Source organism: Terrapene carolina, unplaced genomic scaffold (genome assembly GCF_002925995.2).
Source record: "Terrapene carolina triunguis isolate 2854851 unplaced genomic scaffold, T_m_triunguis-2.0 Scaffold247, whole genome shotgun sequence".
In the NCBI taxonomy this organism is placed as follows: Eukaryota; Metazoa; Chordata; order Testudines; family Emydidae; genus Terrapene; species Terrapene triunguis.
This window is the reverse complement of record NW_020664598.1, coordinates 9,490,122-9,496,798: the sequence shown is the minus strand read 5'-3', so window position 1 is coordinate 9,496,798 and position 6,677 is coordinate 9,490,122.

Genomic DNA, 6,677 nt, shown 5'->3' with positions numbered 1-6,677 from the left:
CTGCAGGCCTAGGTGAACAGAACCCCAGGCTGGAAGCGGGCTGAGCAGGCTGGCGGCGTAAGATCAGCATTTTAACTTTAAATGAAGCTTCTTAAACGTTTTGAAAACCTTGTTTACTTTACATACAATAGTTTAGTTAATATAGACTTATAGAGACCTTCTAAAAAACGTTAACATGTATTACTGGCACGCGAAACCTTACATTAAAGAGAATAAATGAAGACTTGGCACACCACTTCTGAAAGGTTGCCTACCCCTGCTCTAAGTATATGGCCTTTTTAAAGTAGATCAGCAAGTTGAGACAGCCCCTGCTGCCCTCTAGCACTAACACAGCATAGCTCCAGATAAGCCCAAGGACCTCTCTAAACAGGCATGAGAAGGGTAAAGGTAAACACTCCCTTAAGAAGAGGGATAAATTACCTCACCTTTCTTTTATAAAGAGGACAGCCTACCCTCAGTACCAGGAGAGACTCCACACCCCCAGTGCAAGTGTGTCTGGAGTTCATGGGTAATGTCTGTTGGCATCAACAGCAGTGACAGCTAAGTGCACACTGAAGCTGTTGATGCAAGGGGTGGGTCTGAACCCTGCAAGAAGAGAAGGAACCTTTCACTTTCTGCACTGGAAGTACTGCATCACAGGAAGACTGCCTCACACAAACCTGCACTACCAGATAGCCTAGAGCAGGGATCTCAAACTCAAATCACCATGAGGACTAGTACATTGGCCCAAGGGCCACATCACTGACACCTTTTCATACAAAGATACAAAAGACCGCCCCCACTCCACCCCTTCAATGAGGCCCCCCCCCTTCCCCAAAGTCCCTATCCCTATTCCCACCCCAGCCCCACCTCTTCTCCACATCCTCTGTTCAGTGTGCCATATCCCTCCTCCTCATCCTGGAAAGTTCTAAGCACCACCAAACAGCTGTTTGGCAGCAGGAAGTGCTGGGAGGTAGGTGGAGGAACAGAGATATGGCCCACTTGGGGTGAGAGGAGCTATGGTGGGCTGCAGCAAACAACTCTGCATGTTTGAGACCCCCTGGCCTAGAGTCAGGAGTCCTTCCCACTCTATCTGCTAGACTAGCATATTCTTGAGGATCTGGCTATCTACAGAGTTGCCAGTCCTTTCAGTCCCAGTATCACCCAGGGATATTCCTACACCAATGTTGTGTCAGATGCCAATTCTGAATACCAGTCACACTGCTGAGGCTCCGACAACAACAGTTCACCACTTACTGGTTCCTTCCTTTAGAGTGTCACAAGGCAGCTGGTACCATCGGTTCCACCAGTGGAGTCAGGCAACTCCTATTCCTCCAATGAACAGGAAGTGATACCAGAAGTTCCACTAACAGTCCTGAGGTGAGAAATGGACACTAATAGGGCTTCCAGAGCCTTCCCAATGCCACCACATCCCCACACAGAACATTATTGGTCTAATGACTAGTGATTCCCCCATGGGGTTCTCCTAATCCATATGATCCTACTCACTGGTCATATTATAATTCCTTAAATCCATATTTTAGAGTGCTGAATTACAAAGACCCTGGGAAATGCTTTAGACAGAGATCACCACCCAGAGAGGAGTTTCAGGCCCCTCTGCCCCCAGAAGGTTTTGAGGAACAACCACCACCACTACCACCGGATCTACTGGCAGCACTTTCTTCTTCCCAGATGAGGCAGTGGCACCAGCCTCACCTTCACCACTAGACGACTATAAACAGTATCAGGACCTCTTTAGGAAAATTGCAGATATTCTCCAGATCCCTCTGGAGGATGTTCAATCCATAAGCTTTTGGAGATCCTCTCAAAATGAAGGCAACTTGTTTGCGGCCCTCAATTAGAAGGAAGCCTACTTTCATATAGACATTCATCCAGCACACAGGAGATTCCTGGACTTCACAGTGGTCCAGGAATACTTTCAATACAGGGCTCTTCACTTCAGCTTATTGGCAGCACTGTGAGTTTTTACAAAGTTTCTCTCTGTGGTAGCAGTGTATCTGCAGCACCAAGGCAGCACAGTATTTCCTCAACAATTGGCTGCTCAAGGGACAGCCATACCAGGAGGTGCAGATGGCAGTCCTCTCTTCACTCGATCTCTTTCACTTGTTGGGGCTTCAAGCAAATCTAGAAAATTCCACTTTGACACATACAGTTACAGATTTTATCTGAGTGAATCTGAATTCAATTTCAGCCAAAGCATACTTACCATTAGACAGATTCCTCATGATGAGGAATCTCAATGCCCAGCTCTGACTCAGCCCCCAGACAACAGTCTGGTTCTGCCTGGTCCTTCTAGGTCATATGGCTGCCTGTACCTATGCAGGGGCATATGCAGAAATTTAAATTTGACCGCTTTTGGTGGGTCAAGTTCTGTGTCCCCACCACAGCTTCAGGGCTGGAGGAACTGTCAGCTCCCACCAGGGCCGGAGGAGCTCACTCTCCCTGCTGTGGCCCCAGAGCTAGAGGAGCTGTTAGCTCTAGCCTTGGGGCCACGGCAGAGGAGTTCTATGCTCATGCCAATTGCTGTGGATGTGCCCCTTCCTCCCCACCCCCATGCCTATGTGATACCTTTTGTGAGACTTCACCTCTGTTGCCTCCAGGCATGGCTGCAGACAGTCTACATCCCAAGCAGGCACACCCTGGACAAAACAAGTTTTGCTCCCCCAGAGTGTCCTCATGTCCCTCACTTGGTGGGAAAACAAAGACTGTCTATGTAGGGATTCCCTTCATCCCTCTACCATCCACAAAGATACTTATGGATACCTCCCTACTAGCCTAGGCAGACCTGGGTGACTATATAGCTAAGCGTGCTTGGACTCCACCAGAATCCAAACTGCACATCTATCTTCTTGAGCTTCAGACACTTTGTGAAGCCTGCAAGAGGTTTTTACCCTTTCATCCAGTGCACACGTCCAAATCATGTCAGACAACATCATTATATAAATAAGCAGGAAGGAGCAAAGTCTTCCCTACTCCGCATGGTGCGATCAGACTCTGGAACTGGTGCATCTGGCATCAAATCACCCTCTCAACAGTTCACCTACCAAGAGTAGTGAACACCTTAACAGACAGCCTGAGGAGGCATTTCCATCAGGATCACGAATGGGAGCTCCCCTCTTTAGTGGCACAGCATTATCTGGCAGTGGGGTTTCCCATCCTGGGACCTCTTTGTAACCCAAACAACGAATGCCCAGACAACTTCTCCTGAGCCGCCCAGTGGCACAACTACAAAGGGGGACTATGCATTCTGGTACTATGGTCAGATCCACTCACGTACGCCTTTCCTTCCATTCCTCTATTATTTTGCATCCTCAGAAATGTCAGGCAGGACAAGGCGAAAGTAATCCTGGTAGTACCTTCGTGGCTGAGACAATTTTGGTTCACCACTACCCTGCAGATAGCCTCTCATCCATGTATACATCTACAACCACTCCTGCAGCTACTATCTCAGAACAGGGGCAGAACTAACCATCCCAACCTGGCCTCTATCTGGCAGCCTGGTTTTTGGATGATCAACAGATTTAGAGATCATGCTCTGAGCAGGTCCAATCCATCCTCAACAAACAGCAGGAGACCCTCAAGAAAGTACTGTGTAGTCAAATGGAAGTTGTTCTACCTCTGGTGTCAACAGCATAACCTCTCTAGAAAAGTCTGGGATCCCTTTTATTCTGGACTATGTTCTTTCCTTGAAGACATCAGGCTCACCTGTCAGTTTGCTGCATGTGCATCTGGCAGCTATCAATGCCTTCCTTCTCCAATGGAGAACTCCTCCATCTTTACCCATCCCACAACAATGTGAAGTTCCTGAAAGGCATCATCAGAGCCTTTCCACCAGTATTACAACCTGCACTGTGCCAGGGACATGAACTTGGTACTCTTGGCACTTTTGAACCCACCATTCGAGCCTCTGACCTTTTTTGTACCTCTCTGTGAAAACAGCTTTTCTAATGGCTATCACCTCTGCTAGAGGAGTGGGTGAGTTCGAGGCCCTCCTGGCGGATCCTCCCTACACCGTGTTTCACAGGGATAAAGTGTCCTTGAGATTGCATCCTGAGTTCATCTCGAAGGTTCCCTCTGAATGTCACCTGAATCAGACTGTTCATTTGACCATTTTCTATTTAAAACCTCATAATAAACAGGGAGGACAAGAAGCTCCACTCTTCGGATGTCCACAGAGCTTTAGCCTTCTACTTGCAGAGGACTAAGCCCTTTAGGAAGTCTCTGTTCTCAGCAATGGAAACAAATAGTCTTGAAGGAAGAAGCTCTCCCCATAGACTCCTGAGATGGATTTCAGGGTCTATTCTCTTTTGTGAGATTATGAAGCCCCTTCCCTTCCAGCTTCAAGGCACACACTACTAGAGCACAAGCTGTCTTGGTGGCTTCCCTGCAGGGAGTTGCCCTCTTTGAATTTTGTAGCATGACAACTTGGGGTTTTATTTGCATCTTTACTAGGCATTACGCCCATGTTTAAACTTCATCTGGAATGCCTCCTTTGGTTCAGTGATCTTGCAATCTAAAATGCAGCTTCCTTGCACCCTTCTCCACAATGAGTACTACTTGGCAGTCACCCACTGTGAATATCCGTAGGGACCAGCACTCAAAGAAATGGAGGTTACTTACCATATAGCAACTGGAGATCTTAGAGATGTGTAGTCCCCATGGGTACATTCCATGACGTGTCCTCCTTCCCTGCTGTTCAGATCATCTCCCAATTCACAGTGGAGCAGGAACTGGAGAGGCAGTCAGTCCACAGCACCTCTTATACCCTCAGTTCAGTGGGGGCACAGGTACAGACCAACAAACACTGCTATTGAAAAAGCATCCAATCTCAGGAACAGGGAGCACATGTACACCCACAGTGAATATCCCTGAGGACGACACATCTCAAAGAACTTTAGTTACTATATGGTAAGTAACCTCTATTTTCCAACCATTGGATCTCATGTCTTTTTCTGCTAGATTAAAGAACTCTCTACTATTAGAAATCTCTTTCCCATATAGGAACTTGTAGACTGATCAGGTTACCTCTTAGCCATCTTTTGAATGAACAAAATAGATGGAAATTCTTAAATCTCTCGGTATAGAAGGCATGTTTTCCAGACCTCAACTCATTCTTGTAGCTCTTTGCTGAACCACTTCTAATTTTTCAACTTTTTTATTTTTTTAGTGTGGACCTCAGAACTGAACACAGTATTCCAATAATGGTCTCACTATGCTTTATACAGCAGAAATATCACCTTCCTACTCGATGTTCCATTTACATATCCAAGAATCCCACTCTACTCCCTCTGACAGATGTCAGAAAGATTAGGTATTAAAACTGAGGTCACCATGTGCAACTGGAGCGTTAACTGAACCCAACAAGAAGCTGCACAATCCTAAGTGTGACCGACACTCAGACCAACCATGTGGAAAGGATCCTCCCCATCCCAAGGTTAAGAAGATAAGAAGAAATTGAAAAGAAATCTCACCAAGATTGTATTTCCACTTCTATTTCTTTAAAATAGTAACTGTAGGTTTTCTTACTAAGTCTACACATTCTAGTGAGACCTCAAGTAACCATATTTTAGATTGTAACTCCTTTATAAATCCAAGCAAATTAACCTAAGAGAAATTGAAAATAATACCTTTAAGCAATTGTTTTTAATAGTCTAAAATTGTCCCTTTTGAACCAATTCATTCGAACAAGAGTAACCAAACTCTTAAAGTGCCTTAAAAACAAGTGCATCCTTGAAAGTGTGATAAATGAGTTAGATACTAAAGAATTACGAATTGATGATCATAAGTAAACATAGTAAGAAACCCTGATAATTTGCATTATTCCTTGATATAACTGTTGAGCCTTGCTTGCAAGACTGTATTGTGTATGTGTAGTATATACCTACAACATTAGTTTGGTTACACATGAGTGGTCAACTGTTGATTGTATACTAATGTGGTTCTGGGTGGATTAATAAATTATAGATTAGATAAGAATAAACAAGTGTCCTGATTTGAGAATACTATTCAAGTTAAAAGTTGACCTGAAAAGAAACCCAGCATTAATATTAGTCAGCTAACACTCCCAGGACTCAGTAACAAGGGGTTATTCTATTACATTCCATTCTATATTGGCTATAACACTTATTCAATTGACAAACATAGTTTGTTAGATTTCAGCAAATTTATAAAAATTTATCTCCTTTCTGCCAAATTATGTAAGCATGAAAGGAGGACTAGTATATATTGTGATTCCTTATTAGCGGCCATCAGGGCCTAGTATTACTACCAACTTTAGGACAGTGTACACCCATTGATTCATTTACTTCCTGAAGGAATAGAAGTCAGTAGCAGTAAGAGATTTTGCAGAGGGTCACACAGGTTTCAGGCATGATTTCCATGCTTCATAGGTAGTGTCAGATGGGGGTAAGAAATCACATCCATGATACTGTTTGTTATAATTAAATATATATGACTTATTAGTGTAAATTTGGCTAGAAGTGATGTTTGTTCTGGACGTTCACAACAGTAAGATGTACAACTTTTGGGGAAACCTTCATTAAAGTAAGTTTTTCAGTCTGTCTTTTATACTTATCATTAAATCTTCGTAGTGCTTTTATTTCTACTCTCTTCCCTTCTTTAAATTTTGTGATAGATTTCTTAAAGCAGCCCATACCGAGATGTTCCAATGTTCAGCC